The 17,835-nt window shown below is 48.8% G+C and overlaps 1 long non-coding RNA gene across 1 annotated transcript in view; it reads left to right on the top strand.

Annotated features, from left to right (window-relative positions):
* LOC138853785 (uncharacterized) overlaps nucleotides 1–17,423 on the top strand; it is a 106,612-nt gene extending 89,189 nt beyond the window's left edge. Inside the window, exon 3 of the long non-coding RNA XR_011392945.1 lies at nucleotides 15,689–17,423. This is a non-coding gene — a long non-coding RNA (uncharacterized lncRNA). The remainder of the gene's footprint in view (nucleotides 1–15,688) is intronic.
* Nucleotides 17,424–17,835: the final 412 nt, after the last annotated feature.

Genomic DNA, 17,835 nt, shown 5'->3' on the forward strand with positions numbered 1-17,835 from the left:
GATGGCAGGTGGGATGGAGGACGGCAGGTGGGGTGGAGGACGGCAGGTGGGGAATAGGACGGCAGGTGGGGTCTAGGACGGCAGGTGGGGTGGAGGACGGCAGGTGGGGAGGAGGACGGCAGGTGGGGTGGAAGATGCCAGGTGGGGTGAAGGACGGCAGGTGGGGTGAAGGACGGCGGGGGGGGTGGAGGACGGCAGGTGGGGTGGAGAACGGCAGGTGGGGTGGAGAACGGCAGGTGGGGTGGAGAACGGCAGGTGGGGTGGAGAACGGCAGGTGGGGTGAAAGGTGCTAGGTGCGATGGAGGACGGCAGGTGGGGTGAAAGGTGCTAGGTGCGATGGAGGACGGCAGGTGGGATGGAGGACGGCAGGTGGGGTGGAAGATGGTAGGTGGGGTGTAAGATTGCAGGTGGGGTGGAGGACGGCAGGTGGGGTGGAGGACGGCAAGTGGGATGGGGGATGGCAGGAGGGGTAGAGGACGGCAGGTGGGGTGCAGGATGGCAGGTGGGGTGGAGGACGGCAGGTGGGATGGGGGACGGCAGGTAGGGTGGAGGACGGCAGGTGGGGTGGCGGACGGCAGGTGGGGTGGAGGACGGTAGGAAGGATGGAGGATGGCAGTTGGAAAGGAGGACGGGAGGTGGGGTTTAGGACGGCAGGTAGGGTGGAGGACGGCAGGTGGGGTGGAGGACGGCAGGTGGGGTGGAGGACGGTAGGAAGGATGGAGGATGGCAGTTGGAAAGGAGGACGGGAGGTGGGGTTTAGGACGGCAGGTAGGGTGGAGGACGGCAGGTGGAGTATAGGACGGCAGGTGGAGTGGAGGTCGACAGGTGGGGTATAGGACGGCAGGTGGGGTATAGGGCGGCAGGTAAGGTGGAGGACGGCAGGTGAGGTGGAGGACGGCAGGTGGAGTGGAGGTCGGCAGGTGGGATATAAGACGGCAGGTGGGGTATGGGGCTGCAGGTAAGGTGGAGGACGGCAGGTGGAGTGGAGGTCGGCAGGTGGGGTATAGGACGGCAGGTGGGGTTTAGGGCAGCAGGTAAGGTGGAGGACGGCAGGTGAGGTGGCAAACGCAGGTGGAGTGGAGGTCGGCAGGTGGGGTATAGGGCGGCAGGTAAGGTGGAGGACGGCAGGTGGGATGAAGGACGGCAGGGGGGGTGGAGGACGGCAGGTGGGGTATAGGACGGCAGGTGGGGTATAGGGCTGCAGGTAAGGTGGAGGACGGCAGGTGAGGTGAAGGACGGCAGGTGGGGTGGAGGTCGGCAGGTGAGGTGGAGGACGGCAGGTGAGGTGGAGGACGGCAGGTGAGGTGGAGGACGGCAGGTGAGGTGGAGGACGGCAGGTGAGGTGGAGGACGGCAGGTGGAGTGGAGGTCGGCAGGTGAGGTATAGGACGGGAGGTGGGGAATAGGGCGGCAGGTAAGGTGGAGGACGGCAGGTGAGGTGAAGGACGGCAGGTGGAGTGGAGGTCGGCAGGTGGGGTATAGGACGGCAGGTGGGGTATAGGGCGGCAGGTGAGGTGGAGGACGGCAGGTGGAGTGGAGGTCGGCAGGTGGGGTATAGGACGGCAGGTAAGGTGGAGGACGGCAGGTGGGGTGGAGGACGGCAGGTGGGGTGGAGGACGGCAGGTGGGGTGGAGGACGGCAGGTAGGGTATAGGGCGGCAGGTAGGGTATAGGGCGGCAGGTAGGGTATAGGGCGGCAGGTGGCGTGGAGGACGGCAGGTGGCGTGGAGGACGGCAGGTGGGGTATAGGACGGCAGGTGGGGTATAGGACGGCAGGTGGGGTGGAGGACGGCAGGTGGGGTGGAGGACGGCAGGTAGGGTATAGGGCGGCAGGTAGGGTATAGGGCGGCAGGTAAGGTGGAGGACGGCAGGTGGCGTGGAGGACGGCAGGTGGGGTATAGGACGGCAGGTGGGGTATAGGACGGCAGGTGGGGTGGAGGACGGCAGGTGGGGTGGAGGACGGCAGGTGGAATGAAGGACGGCAGGTGGGGTATAGGGCGGCAGGTAAGGTGGAGGACGGCAGGTGGGATGAAGGACGGCAGGTGGGGTGGAGGACGGCTGGTGGGGTATAGGACGGCAGGTGGGGTGGAAGACGGCAGGTGAGGTGGAGGACGGCAGGTGGGGTGGAGGACGGCAGGTGGGATGGAAGACGGCAGGTGGGGTGGAGGACGGCAGGTGGGGTGGAGGACGGCAGGTGGGTGATAAGTGTGGATAGTGAGGAAGAGGAAGGTGATGGATTTGATAAAGAGAGTGAGAGACAGAAGTAAGATGTGGAGGTGGTGGAAGATGGTGGTGTTGTGGTGGAGGGGCAGGGGAGTGGTGGAGGAGCAATGGAGTAGTGGACGGGATGGGTGGAATGGAAGGAGGAGAGGAGGGAAGTGTAGAGGGTAGTGTTGGAGGGGCAGGGGAGGGGTAGAGGAATGGGTGGAGGGGTTGGAATGGAGGGGTGGAGGTGAGTATTAGAGGGTAGGGTGGCGGTAAGTAGTGGAAGGAGGGAGTGGAGGGGAGGGGTTGAGGGGAGGGGCGGAGGGTCCTCCAGCTAATGGCCGCCTGCAGAAGAACGCGCAAATCCACAGTTTCAAAAGACAGTGAAGAGTTAAAGGATCTCCAGTGAGGCAGGGTTGTGTGGGTGAGGCAGGGCTGTGTGGGTGAGGCAGGGCTGTGTGGGTGAGGCAGGGCTGTACTCACCTAATTGTGGTTGCAGGGGTCGAGACTCAGCTGTGTGGGTGGAGGGAGGAGGGTGTGGTGAAGCAGGGCTGTGGGGGTGAGGCAGTGCTGTGTGGGTGAGGCAGGGCTATGTGGGTGAGGCAAGTGTGTGTGGGGGGTGAGACAGGGCTGTGTGGGTGAAGCAGGGGTGTGTGGGTGAGGCAAGTGTGTGTGGGGGGTGAGACAGGGCTGTGTGGGTGAAGCAGGGCTGTGTGAGTGAGGCAGGGATATGCGAGTGAGGCAGGGCTGTGGGTGAGGCAGGGCTGTGTGGGTGAGGCAGGGCTGTGTGGGTGTGGCAGGGCTATGTGGACGAGGCAGAGCTATGTGGGTGAGGCAAGTGTGTGTGGGATGAGGCAAGGGCTGTGTGGGTTGGCAAGGGCTGTGTGTGAGAGGCAGGGCTATGTGGGTGAGACAGGGCTATATGGGTGAGGCAAATGTGTGTGTGAGATGAGGCAGGGCTGTGTGAGCGAGGCAGGGCTGTGTGGGTGAGGTAGGGCTATATGTGTGAGGCAAGCGTGTGTGAGATGAGGCAGGGATGTGTGAGCGAGGCAGGGCTGTGTGGGTGAGGCAGGGCTATGTAATTGAGGCAGGACTGTGTGGGTGAGGCAGGGCTGTGTGGGTGAGGCAGGGCTATGTGGGTGAGGCAAATGTGTGTGGGGGGTGAGGCAGGGCTGTGTGGGTGAGACAGGGCTGTGTGGGTGAAGCAAGTGTGTGTGTGGGATGAAGCAGGGCTGTGGGTGAGGCAGGGCTGTGTGGGTGGGGCAGGGTTATGTGGGTGAGGCAAGTGTGTGTGGGATGAGGCAAGGGCTGTGTGGGTTGGCAAGGGCTGTGTGCGTTGGCAAGGGCTGTGTGGGTGAGGCAGGGCTGTGTGGGTGAGGCAGGGCTGTGGGTGAGGCAAGTGTGTGTGGGATGAGACAAGGGCTGTGTTGGTTGGCAAGGGCTGTGTGGGTGAGGCAGGGCTGTGGGTGAGGCAAGTGTGTGTGTGTGTGGGGCAAGACAGGGTTGCGTGGGTGAGGCAGGGCTGTATGGGTGAGGCAGGGTTGTGTGGGTGAGGCAGGACTGTGTGGGTGAGGCAGGACTGTGTGTGTAAGGCAGGGCTATGTGGGTGAGGCAAGTGTGTGTTGGGTGAGACGAGGGCTGTGTGGGTGAGGCAGGGCTGTGCGGGTGAGGCAGGGCTGTGGGTGAGGCAAGTGTGTGTGGGGGGGGGGCGAGGCAGGGCTGTGTTGGTGAGGTAGGGCTATGTGGGTGAAGCAAGTGTGTGTGGGATGAGGCAGGGCTGTGTGTGAGAGGCAGGGCTATGTGGGTGAGACAGGGCTATATGGGTGAGGCAAGTGTGTGTGTGAGATGAGGCAGGGCTGTGTGGGTGAGGCAGGGCTGTGTGGGTGAGGCAGGGCTGTGTGGGTGAGGCAGGGCTGTGTGGGTGAGGCAGGGCTGTGTGGGTGAGGCAGGTCTGTGTTGGGTGAGGCAGGTCTGTGTGGGTAAGGCAGGTCTGTGTTGTAATAAAGTTGGTAGAATTACCGACAATATGTAAAGTAAAAGGACACAAGTGCAACTAATGTGACATTTATGGTGGCAACGTTTCGCTCTCCAGGAGCTTTATCAAGCCATTACAAACAATACATGGACACAGAGGGTATATAAAGGCTCAGAGTGAGGTGCAATGCTAGTGAGGTACCATTTCGATGTTCACTAGTGGTAGTAGTAGTAGTAGTAGTCGTAGTAGTAGTAGTAGTGACAAATATTGAATATTGTATTACTTTTGTCACTACTACTACTACTACTACTACTACTACTACTACTACTACCACCACTAGTGAACATCGAAATGGTACCTCACTAGCATTGCACCTCACTCTGAGCCTTTATATACCCTCTGTGTCCATGTATTGTTTGTAATGGCTTGATAAAGCTCCTGGAGAGCGAAACGTTGCCACAATAAATGTCACATTAGTTGCACTTGTGTCCTTTTACTTTACACAGGTCTGTGTTGATGAGTAAGGTCTGTGTTGGTGAGGTGTGTGTGGGGGATGAGGCAGGGCTGCGTTGGCGAGACAGAGCTGTGTAGGGGAGGCATTACTGGTGTGGCATTCTATGAGTATGCTACATTATATTCTGTGTATGTCACACCCAAATAGATTGCCCTCCCGACCAGCGAGCCAGAAGTTAAGGGTATAATGAGCTAGTACCTTGGTTATGCTAGCACCTTAGTTCACCCAGCCAATCACAGGTAAGACTGCCAAAGTTGTGAACCGATGTCGGACACTTGTGCAGGCTTACCTACTCGACAGACTTAACTGGCGTCAGGTGAAAAGGGGACGGGTAGCAGACGAAGACATTGTCACTGGTAGGGGGGATTTCCCAATGGAAGTAGGTCATACTCAAGGGATGGGTTAGTAGAAGCGAAGAAGGTTGTGGAGATGTCCTCTGAACCAAGATTACATGCTGTTGCATTGTCTGACAAGTTGTAAAACAGAAATGTTTACTCTCCACTACCCTTTGCTCGTTCCTCGTTTCTACCGTGGTTATCTTGTTACAACCAGGTGTGTAGGCTACTAGATTACACCTGTGTTCGTCCAATGGGAGCCTGTCTAGGATACTTTCTCTGCATTGTCTCTACGAGCCTGCCTAAGCTGTTGCGTTGCAACCCTGCAAAGTCGTTGTGGCTACTGCTTCGTGTTGCATTGAGCATATTGCAAAGTTAACGTTTTGTTATAATGCTGGTAAGTTATGCCACCGACGCGCGTAACGCGACTGGTAACTGATTATACCTTGCAAAACTTACCCTGGCTATCTCTACAGCGCTGCTGGCATATTGCTCGTTGTATTGGTATAGAGTACCAACGAACTCTTCTGCACAGCTTCATAAGTGAATACCCAATAAATTAAGGTTTGACTCTTGTAACATGACGTTCCAACTTGAGATTTCTGCTGTTACGGGAGCTACTAATCGCCGATCCCCGCTACGATACCTTAGTAATCGGGGAGGACAGACGACGGACCAACAGGGCCATTATCCACTAATGGAAACGGGTGGTGAATCGAGGTTGTCTCGGGGATGATTAAGCTTCGTTAGCGCTTGAGTTGGAAAACTCAATCTTAAGCATCCCAGGGAACAACGTGCCTTTACTAAGGAGAAATTTGCTAGAGAGCAGGAGATGAAACAGTTTCGGCGTACTATGAATGACAATTTCAGTGTCCAAAAATCTGTGTCCCTAGTTCCTCGGTTTTCTGATTCTGAGCCTGAACAGTTTTTCGAGTCTTGAAAACCAGGCTTGAGCTTAGCGATGGCCGCTCGAGCATTGGGCAGCACTGGTTCAGACATCATTATATGGCAAAGTGCAGGAATTTACAGCTGGTTTGAGTGATGAAGCTTTCGCTAATTACGACGTTGAGAAAATGGCTGTACTCGGTTCATATCAGTACATTCCCGCCAAATATAGGCTGGAATTTAAAGTGAACAAATGACAGTTGGGTCAGTCCCATGTGGACTTTCTACATGCACATGCTAAAACGTTTAACAAGTAGTACAAGTCCACTGGTGTATCAAATTTCAATGGGTTAGTGCAATTGGACCTCATTAACAATCTTCTTGAGATTCGGCAATTTTTAGAAGACCATTCAGTGGCAACTGCTTTGGAGGCGGCTAGAGTTACTGACACATTTGAGGCCAACTGCTCCTTGCCTAAGCGGTTTCTTAACTTTTCTTCTCAGCAGCCTGGTATGAACAGAAATGATCGAGAACGGACTTGTGAATTTTGTCCGAAAGTGGAAGCTGGAGTTAAAAAAAAAACGACGCCTGTCTTAAAACTAGGAAGGAGCAGGAGACAAGATTCCTAAGCCCATTACCTGTTACCTCTGCCGAAAGCCTGGTCACAGAGAGGTTACTTGCCCCAAGCTAAGTAAACCTGCTTCTAGTGGTAAGTCAAATAGACCACTACCACTAAGAAAAACCTGTTTCCTGCTGAAACGAATCAGCTGGAAACAGATGCCTGTATGGCACCCTTTTATAGTAAAAGTTAAATCTCCCTTAAGGATCACGGATACGGGGCTTACTTAAGGAAGTACTTTCAATTTCTGAGGAGCCCTCATTACACTCTATATTTTCTGTTCCTCTATATAGAATATTCATTGAAAGCCAGTATTACACTGGGCATTTAACTGTAGGTGTGTCTGTCCCCATGAAAAATGACTTATTGTTGCTTGGAAACAATGTTCTAAATTCTAGATGCTGTCCCGAGCCCATTGTAGCCACCGAAGCCTCTTCTCCGATGTTATCCATAACTCTGGACAAGTACAAAGGAACGTCTAAAGAGAATGCTGATCTTACCTTGGAGGACTGCGATCTAGGGCTAGACAAATTATTTTACGATGAAAACTGGCCAGGGTCTCGTAAATCTAGTGAAAAGTCCCTTATTCCGGGGTCGCAAGATTACCAGACTTCTCTATTTCCATGCCCGAGGCACTCCTCTCTAGCATCCACTCTTAAAGCTGCCGTGGGTAAATCCAACTCTTACCACTCAGTTAAATATGTCTTTAAAAATAACCTACTATTGAATGCGGCTATTGGTGAGGAGGTAGGGGAAGTGCTAAAACCGGATAGATTGGTAATTCCAAAGAAATTCAGACCTCAGGTCCTGAAAATATTTCACAATTCGTCCTTGGAAGGACATTTGGGTGTCACTAAAACCCTTTACAGGATATTGCAGCATCTTTATTGGTCAGGTATAAGACGAGGGGTGCGGAATTGCATCCGATCCTGTCGTGAGTGTCGGCAAGTGGGTAAACCCGGACACTACATTAAACCCGTACACACTTCATCCCATACCTGCTGATGGAGAGCCATTTGCTGACCTAGTTGTGGGACCCTGACCGAAGGCCAAGTCAGGTAACCAATATCTGTTTACCATTCTTGGCTAAACTACAAGGTACCCCTGAGGCAGTACCTGTGAGTAACATTAATACTAAAGCCATTCTTAAAGCCGTCATTAGCTTTATTTCCCACGCTGGCACTCCACGATCTATTCAAAGTGACCAGGGCACTAATTTCACAGCAAAAGTATTCAGAGAAGCTTTAACTAGGCTTGTAATTAATCAAAAACTATCACTACTACTACTACTACTACCACTAGTACTGCACCTCACCCTGAGCCTATATATACCTTGTGTCCATGTACTGTTTGTGTTCGTTGTAAGCGTTCATAGGCGTTCAAGCGTGGTGACTTAGCTCGAGTGGTGACGTGTGCTTACCTAACACATCACTCATACAACGACGATCTCGCCTCTCTCGAATTACCCCGTGTTGGGAGAGACTTCGCTTAGAGTAGTGCTTGCTGGACCTTTGTCTTCCTCTCCACCATCAGGATTGGTGCGTTGGTGGTTGCCTACCCAAGGGCTGGAAGCCTGTTGCTGCCTGAATTCTCTTCGCCTGTTGACTGCATGCCATACAGCCAGTCTCGCCGCCACTCAGGATATACAGTGCTCCATCAAGCTACAGTTCACCTCCTCAGTGTCCTGCGCCAGGCAAGTACGTGTGTCTACTTACACGTACTTGCCTAGCTGAGTACTCTCACTTTTTGGCCGATTGTCACCTCCAATTACATCTTTTCGTAATTAGACGATGCCTTCGTTGCCTTCCACCTCCCACCCCCCTTCCACTCTCCCCCAACCTCCCACACCTGCCTCTGCTTCTACTAAATCCAATTCCTTCTCGCTAAACCTCAAATTTTCTAATCCTGATGCCACTATCTGTCCGGAAAATTTATTATATCAGATCACTGGTGCACCTCAACTTAAAGTCTTCAAAACCAACTCAGGCTTCAGACTCCTTCTTGACAAACATTCCTACGAAGCGTACACCTCTAGTGATACCAGACAAAAACTTCTCAACGCAGGCTTCACCATTATTTGGACTCCTGAGCACAGTGCCAAAAGCACAGTCATTGCTAAACACGTAGACTACTCTCTCCTGACTGCCTATGACGCAGACAAAGAAGACTTAATAAAAGATATCAGTACTAAGAACAAAGTCTCTGTTTACGATATTTACAGACCCCGAAAACTCTACCATTCTCAAAATACGCTGTTCTGCTCCTGCTGACGCCTCTACACTCTTCAGTCAAGGAATCTTTGCCAAGACCATCCGTATTCCTCCAAACAGTCTCTTCACTCCGAACTTCCACCCAATCACACAATGTCTTAAATGCTACAAATTCGGCCACGACAAAAACACGTGCACATCTACACAAGTCTGCTCCAGATGTTCAGCAACTGGCCACTTCTGGAATACTTGCAACCTCCCCCTTAAATGTTCTAACTGTGGCGGGTCACATTGCAGTTGCAAATTCCTGCCCTTCTAGAAAGCACATTCTCTCCTTCTTCAGAGCTAGCCAACCTCCCTCCCTCCCCAACCCCTTCCCTGCACCTCCCTCCCCTGCACCTCCCTCCCCTTCCGTACCTCCCTCCCCTACCCCCAATGCCTGGGCCTCCCCACGCACTTGGTCTACCTCTTCTACTCTACACACATCAGACACCAACACACAGACTACAAGCACTTCTCCTTCTACACTTACACCCACACTAGACTACAAAACTAACTGTCAACTCGCAACTGCCGCCCACTCTGCGATGGTAATCTCTCAAGCTTACCAATCAGACTACTCACATGTCCTTAACCTAATCTTGTCTGCTAACAATCTTCCCTCTTTAATTATCCCTCCTTCCTGCTTCTCTAAGCCTCCTACAACCTCTACCTCCTTCCTCACTCCCACCCCCCCACTTCCTACTCCCACCAGCTCTCCTCCTCCCCTACCCCTCTTCACTACTTCTACACCTCCCACCAACACCCCTACTGCTGCTGCTACGACCACCCCTCCCCCCACTTCCATACTTCCTCTTCCCCATCCAAAGCTTCCACTTCCTCATCCCTTACCATAGCTTCCTCTTCCTCATCCACTACCAAAGCTTCCACTTCCTCTGCATCCACCTTTGCCCACTCCACCACAACCAAAATTTCATCCAGGTCCAGCTCCACCTCCTCCATACAAAATCCACTCAAACCTAAACCTGCCGAAACTTCTGACAGACAGACCAAAGAACATAAAAACAGATCCACCTTTTCCTCCCCCTCCAGGAAACGGGTCCATACCACCTACAAACACACATCCACTGATGGCACCACTATCACGGGCTTTAATCCAAACTCCTCCCCCGACATTAACTTTGCTATGACGAAACCATTAAATCATGTTTAAGGTGATTCAGTTCAACGTACGTTCTTACTTCACAATTAGACACCTACTGGCCGAGCACCTTGAAGCAGAGAGGCCAGGTATTGTTTTGCTGAACAGTACCTGCCTCGAAGCTCCATTATGGTTATACTGCACTACAGTCCCCCTATGATCCCCACGATGGGGTTGCCATCCTTGTCAATTCCAACATAAAACACGAATTTCTCCCAATCCCTTTTATTCACCAACACTGTCTTGCGGTCACAATACACACCCACCTTGGCCACTTTATCTTTTTCACCACCTATGCTCGCCCAAACACTACTCTCAACATGCACGACCTTTCCTTAGTCTTCAACTACACCAACACATCAACATATCTACTAGCTGATATGAATGCCAAGCACACTGTCTTTCATCACACCAGTAACAACCAACTTGGTCACCAATTACTCAACTTCATAAACCATAAACAATTAATTCATCTCCGCCCAGACTTCAACACCTTCTAGAGCCACACGGGCCAAGGCAAACCAGACATCATTCTGGTAAACCGAGCCAGCTCTCTCTTTCAACACTACATCTCACCTGGCCCTATTACAGGCTCTGATCACATCCCAGTCATCTTACACATCTCCTCCAACCCTATCCTCATCCCAGCCACACTTTCATTCTACAGGAACGCTGACTGGGATGCCTTCAAACAACACATAGACAATACTAACCTCATCTACGACTACAACAACAAACCTATCTCTGAGATCGAGACTCAACTTGATCTCATCTAGGACACCATTACACAAGCAGCCAACACTGCAATAAAAAAAGAAAGCTCACAACACTCGTTATTCCTTCAAACCCTCACTCAGAACAAGAAGACTAATTATCTGTTACCACAACCGCTTTCTCTACAAGACACATAGATTTAATCAAGTCCGATTAGATCTCACTTTCCTCAGAAACAACATTCTACACAGCCTAGACCAAGACCACAAAAATCACTGGTCATAACTCATACAACAAGCAGACAAACAGCGTATTAAAAACAATAAAGTCTTCTAGAATTTTATCAAAAAAATCAGAGGCACAACTCCCACCAACAAATTCAAACACATCACCCACAACAACACACATCTCAGACCCGCAGGCTGCTACTAACATCTTCAAACACATCAGGGAGAACATCTTCCACTCTCACCCACCTAACCCTAACGTTATTCAACACATTCAGAACATAGAACACTGGAACACTACACACACACAAGAGACAACACCAGATAGCCACATCCATCTGGACTCTCTTACCTCCTCCCAAGAACTTGACACTTTCACCAACACAGACATTAAAACTCTCCTCAGGCACCTTCCTCCCAAGGCTCGTGGTGCCTCTGGCCTAAACCATATTATTCTAAAACACCTTCCTGACTCTATCATTACTGCCTACACAAACCTCCTCAATGCCTCCCTTACCTCTGGATACTTCCCTTCCCTCTTCAAAGCTGCTACTGCTATCCTCCTTCCTAAACCCAAAAAAGACCACTCCGACCCTAGAAACTATCGCCCTATCAGCCTCCTCGAAATTTTAGGAAAACTCTTTGAAAAACTCATCAACCATCGCCTTCGCAGATACCTGGAACACAACTCTCCACTTTCTGATGGCCAGTTTGGCTTCAGAACACTCAGATCCACACAGGATGCCATTAACATCATTCTCAACTACATCCACATCAACACAAAACAAAGAAACAGGACAGCCCTGGTTGCAAAAGACGTTGAAAAAGCTTTTGACACTGGCACGAAGGGCTCAAGCACAAACTCTGCGCTAACTTTAACCTGCCTCTCACTACTCGTAAACTCCTCTGCAACTTCCTAGACGGCCGTAAAATGAGAATTAAATTCCAAGGCTCACTACTTCACACTAAATGCTGGAGTACAACAGGGATCTGTCCTCTCCCCTACCCACTACATTTTATACACTAACGACATTCCAACACCTGTATACCACAACTCCATCACACTAGCCTATGCAGACGACATTACACAACTTATCACTCACGCCAATATAGATACACTCACACACAAAACACAAAATGAGGTCGACAGGATAGCCATTTGGGAACAAAAATGGAGGATCAAAACCAATGCAGCTAAATCCAATATTACGTATTTTAACTACAGGAAACGTGAACCTCCATTATCTGTCGAGCTCAAAACAGCTGACACCCGCACTTACATCCCCATCACACAATCTGTCACTGTCCTTGGCGTTAATCTTGACTACCTTCTTCGTTTACACTGACACATTGGCTCAAGGCATGCAATAGCTAGTAAGGCCCTTGTGGGCCTCTACAAGCTGAAACATGCCTCCCAACGCACCAAACTACACCTCTACAAATGCCTAATACGTCCTCTGATAACTTACTCTCCTCTAGCCCTCTCTCTTGCAGCTAAAACAAACTTACTTAAACTGCAGCGTGTCCAGAACAAGGCGCTGCGCTGGGTGCTTGATGTCAGATGGGAGGACTTCGCCACAAGCGAGTCTCTCCACGCCCAATTAGACATCCCTGCGCTGATCTGTACTGGAAGACGCTCAGTGACAGACAGATAGACAAACTTGAGACACGACATGACTACTGGACTTCTCTCCTTGACGAAGACATTCGCAGACCAACAAACCAACACAACCTTTTCTACTCCTTGTGTGATCCTGCTCCTAACCCTATTTACAAATAACCTTGGATTCGCTTACAGGTACCATTCTCTGACAGGTACCATTCTCTGACCCACGTTCGCCTTAGCTTTTGGGTTAAAACATGGCTCAATTCTACACTCCTCTCTAGCGCTAATCTTCGCCTGTCCCTTCCTCCCAGCTCACCCCACCGGAGTCCCAACAGAAGAGCCTGAATTTCTCTTCTCAATATCTGTCCCACGATCGCCTTCGCTGCTGGGTTAAGCCCTGGCTCTATTTCTACGACTAAGAACACTCCTCTCCAGCGTTATTCTTCGTCTGTCCCGTCTTCCCCGCTCATCCCATTTGGGATCTTACCTGAACTTGTTCGTTCGTTCGTTCCTGTGCTCCACGTCCACGACAGCATTGCTTCACAGCAGATGTAGACCACACCTCACGATGCACTTCTCGAACAGGGTAAAGATCAAACCAGAGAGTGGGACAGTCAATGACTTGTCCAAGCTAGCACTTGCAGCTGTCGTCAGTGGCAGATTGCAAGTCAAGTTTAATGCGATTCTGTCACTCAGAGGCCTTTGTTGTCGTCTGTACTGACGACAACGAGGCTGAAAAACTCATTACCACCACTTCTACAACCACTCTACGAGGTTAGGGATTTGTCTTGACTTCCCCAGTTCTGAGGGCCAGGAGAACTGTGTTCCTCAAGAGACTCGACAGGTTCATCACTGCCCCGAAGAAACCAAGCACAGAACCCTTGGGCCAAGGTGGAATTCATTACCAAAATACCCAATGCCTCCTCCATGCTGAAGGTCACCTTCAGTGACGTCAACATGGCAGCCAGAGCTCTCGCTGAGGGACTGGCTATTCACTACTTCTACATCAATCCAGCCTTCATCGAAGCAGAAAAATTCCATCAAATTCCACAGTGTTCCAACTGTTCCTCATACCTACATACCACCAAAGACTGCCCTGCCAAGAATAAGAAGTTCTGACCCACCTGAGGCCAAGAAGGTCATGACTTCAGGACGTGCACTACTGCCTCTCCACCTAAATGCTTGAATTGCAAGAATGATCACCATACTCTTGCAGCCAAGTGCCCAACCAGACGAGATATACTTAAGAAACAACTCCAACAACAAAAAAAAAAAACCACTGCACAAGCGACTACATATGCTGCTATTACCAAGCTTCAAGCAGATACTACCAAGATTCTTCAAGCCACGCAAGCTGCATCTACCACTTCTTCGCCAGCTCTTGCTGGCGACTCCACCAAGATTCTTTACTGCATCATGCAGCGCTGTATAGCCCTTGTGGCTTAGCGCTTCTTTTTGATTATAATAATAATTTACTGCATCATGTATGCTCATGTGCAGAATGTAGCTGAACCTGGTTCCTTCAATACCACCATCAACGAACTCTTCAAGCTCAACAACATGCCTGGTTTCACATTCCCTGCATCTCCACCTTCCACAGAGATCATAAAATCCACTGCAAATGTCGCCAACATTACCGCTGCTCCACCGCTACCACACCTTCCGACACAGGGATGGACCAATCAGAGACCACTGAGACGCCGACCGATTCCACCAATGAGAGTCCACCAGCACCTGCTTCCACCTCCGTCACAACGGACCAATCAGACGCCTCACCTCAATCGTCTCGGCCACCAACCAAGAAAGTTAAAACACAAGAGCCTTGGGATGCATTCCTACGTAATACCGCCACTTCTTCACAAGAAGTCCGGTTCTTGCCTGGTGTATACTTCTACACAACCCACCAGAATGAGAACGCAATGTACACTCCAGAAATTATTCAACGACTCCACAACGGGACAGTCAAGTTCACCTGCGGCTCAAATCGATCATTCACCACTGAATCCCTGATCAACCTACTCTCAAAAAGTCACCACTTTGTGGCACTCGACTACACAAGGAAGAAATTCAGGACTCTCCAGAATGGGGCTGCCGATGACGGTACCCTCACCTAGCAGGACTGTCAATGATCAATCACCGTGAAGATAAGTTTCCCCAGCGCTTTGCTGCCTACTAAAGCTGGGGTGTGGCTCCAAAACGAACCCTGTAATTGCTGCCTCCGCCCTCCTATGCTGCTGAAGATGCTAAACGAGAAGACACTTCCCACTTGGCGAGTCACGGCAAGACAGAAGAAGTCACCCTCCAACCGGAGGGCCCCAAGAAAGAATACAGAAGAAAGAAGATGAACGACACCGGAGGCCACCGCCGGGTCGCCATCTGGAGAAGACCCGGGCCGGAAGTACCGGCAAACCTACAACAACAACAGCCTGTGGTCCAGAATCTTCACGACTGTGGTGCCCTTCACACCAACTCCAAGCCTGAGGGACTTATTACCTCATCTTTTGTATATAGCTCTACTGTCTTCGAGTTATGTCCTAGAATTTGTATTGATAATGCCACTGGATGGATAAACGTCTACAATGAAGATACCAAGATGTTGCACATGTGTCTTAATTTTCAGCTTGTCCGTATTGTATACTATTCTTGTACATCCTATACACTTTAATATTGAATGGAAGTATGATAGTAGGGATAACTCAGTAACGGTCCCAGATTTTTGCTTAGCAAATTACAATGGGCTTTAAGAACACTTATCTGTGGATTGGGGTAACGAAGAGAGCCATCAATATGACAGCTTTCTAAACACTGTACATGTTGCCCAAAGAACGTCTGTTCCATATAAAAAAATAAGATCGAATAGAAATGACCCGAAATGGATGAATAACACTGGTCTGCATGATTTTTTTTATTGACTCTATGGTATCTTATATATATATATATATATATATATATATATATATATATATATATATATATATATATATATATATATATATATATATATATATATATTTGGGAAATAGCGATTCACTGTGTTTTCTATTCATGTCTATCACATTAGGTTGTCAAGTTATACGGAAACGTTACTTTTCTCTTTTCGTATAACATAAGTAAATAAGAAAGTGGTATATTACCAATAAAAATGCTTACCTTATATTGACTTAAATGTTAAATCTAATATATTTTTCTTTATTTTCAGATTATTAATATGTCTAGAGGCTACATAAATTCACCAGATATATTTTGCTATGTCTGCGGACAATTCACCCCTTCAGATTCCCGGAGCAACATTACTCCTTGATTGAAGCGATGCTACTTTGCTTATTTTGGTTGCAAACTTGGAGACCAAGACAAACCATTTGCACCACACAAAGCTTGCAAGAGTTGCATCAGTAAGCTCCAAATGTGGTCAGTTGGAGTACCAATGGTATGGCCGGAGCAGATGAACCACCATGATGACTGCTACTTTTGTATGACTAAAGTAACTGCATTCAAGAAGAAGACTAAAGATCGCATAATATACCCAGATATTCCTTCAGCAATAATCCCTGTTCCACACACTGACGATATTCCTGTACCTGTGCCACCCGAGACATGGCAAATTTCATCAGTCTGATACTAGTGATTCTAAGGAGATGGAAGTAGACTATGAACCACAAACAAATGACGATCCCAAACCCTTCACCCAAGTTGAGCTCAATGACTTGGTGAGAGACCTTAACCTTCCAAAAGAAAGTGCATAGTTACTTGGCTGTAGACTGAAGGAACACAAGCTTCTAGCTCCTGGAACAACATTCGCTTGGTACCGTCATCGTGAAGCTGAATTCACTCGTTCTTTGACAAAGAGGAATCTTTGGTTTTCTGTTCAAATATTTCTGATCTTGTTGAGCACATGTGGATGTCATACAAAGCAGATGAATGGAGACTCTTCATTGATTCTTCTAAAAGAAGTTTAAAGGCTGTACTTCTGTACAATGGCAACACAGCTGCATTTGTGACATTCAGCCATAGTGTCCAAATGCCAGAAACTTACGCAGATATAAAGACAATAACTGCAATTAAGTACCAGAATCACATTTTTCTCATTTATGGTTATTTAAAAGCTATTGCTCTCCTACTAGGTCTTCAAGGCGAATACACCAAGTATCCCTGTTTGCTGTGTCTTTGGGATAGTAGGGCAGACAACCAGCATTATGAACAGAAACAATGGCCATCAAGAACCAGCTTCTTACCCGGAAATCACAACGTGAAAACTGTGCCACTAGTTGACCACAAGAAAATTCTACTGCCTATGAAAAATTTTGTGAAGTCCTTGAACAAGAATGGAACTGGTTTCAAGTACCTGGAGTCAAAGTTTCCTTGTATAAGTGAAGGCAAGCTAAAGGCAGGACTCTTTGCTGGCCCTCAGATTCGGGAATTGATGAAGGACACGCATTTTCATGAAGCATTAACAGGTGTCTAGGTGAATGCCTGGTTTTCATTCAGTCAGATTGTCCACAACTTCCTGGGAAACAGGCACTCCTCCGAATATGAAAAAAAATTATCCAAGACCTGATTTCAGGTTTCCAACAACTTGAGTTTAGAATGAGTGTGAAGATGCACTTTTTGCACTCGCATCTTGACTATTTTCCCAACAATTGTGGGAACTACAGTGAGGAACAAGGAGAGCGGTTCCGTCAGGATATTTGCACCATGGAAACTCGATACCAGGGCAAATGGAATGTCAGCATGATGGCGGATTACTGCTGGTCACTGAACCCTAATGGTCTCGATGCACAACACAAGCGAAAATCAAAGCGGTCCTGCTTCCTTTGATTCAATATGTAGGCCAACCATTAGGAGCATAATTTTTTAATAAAATCATTTGATTTGATTCATGTTGATTTGGAATAACAATGTGCTTAAAACTAACAGAATGTGCTTTTCCATGATTACCTGCCTACTTTTAATAAATTAACAATTTATTAAAAATTCACATTTTTTATTAATAATTTGTATTTTATTCAAAATCCTTACATGATAGAGCAAAATGGTTTAGATATTTACAATCAGCAGCCCAAGACTATGTAAGATTGCAACCATGAATAAAAATAAAAATTAAGCATTCCAAATGCAAACCATTATAATAGGCTTAAATATCTTTTAGGGCAGAAAGGAATTTATAGAGGCATCAAAAAAGGTGAGGGTCATGTTATAAATCATATTCACAGTAAGAGGGAGGTTAAAAAGGGTATAAAAGCAAAACGGGACTATGAAATAAAAGTTACTAGGGATTCGAAAACTAACCCAGGAGAATGAAATGTGGTCCATTTTTAATAATTATTTTCTCTGTTTTCACATTAACAA

Source organism: Cherax quadricarinatus, chromosome 40, assembly GCF_038502225.1.
Source record: "Cherax quadricarinatus isolate ZL_2023a chromosome 40, ASM3850222v1, whole genome shotgun sequence".
NCBI classification, from domain to species: Eukaryota; Metazoa; Arthropoda; class Malacostraca; order Decapoda; family Parastacidae; genus Cherax; species Cherax quadricarinatus.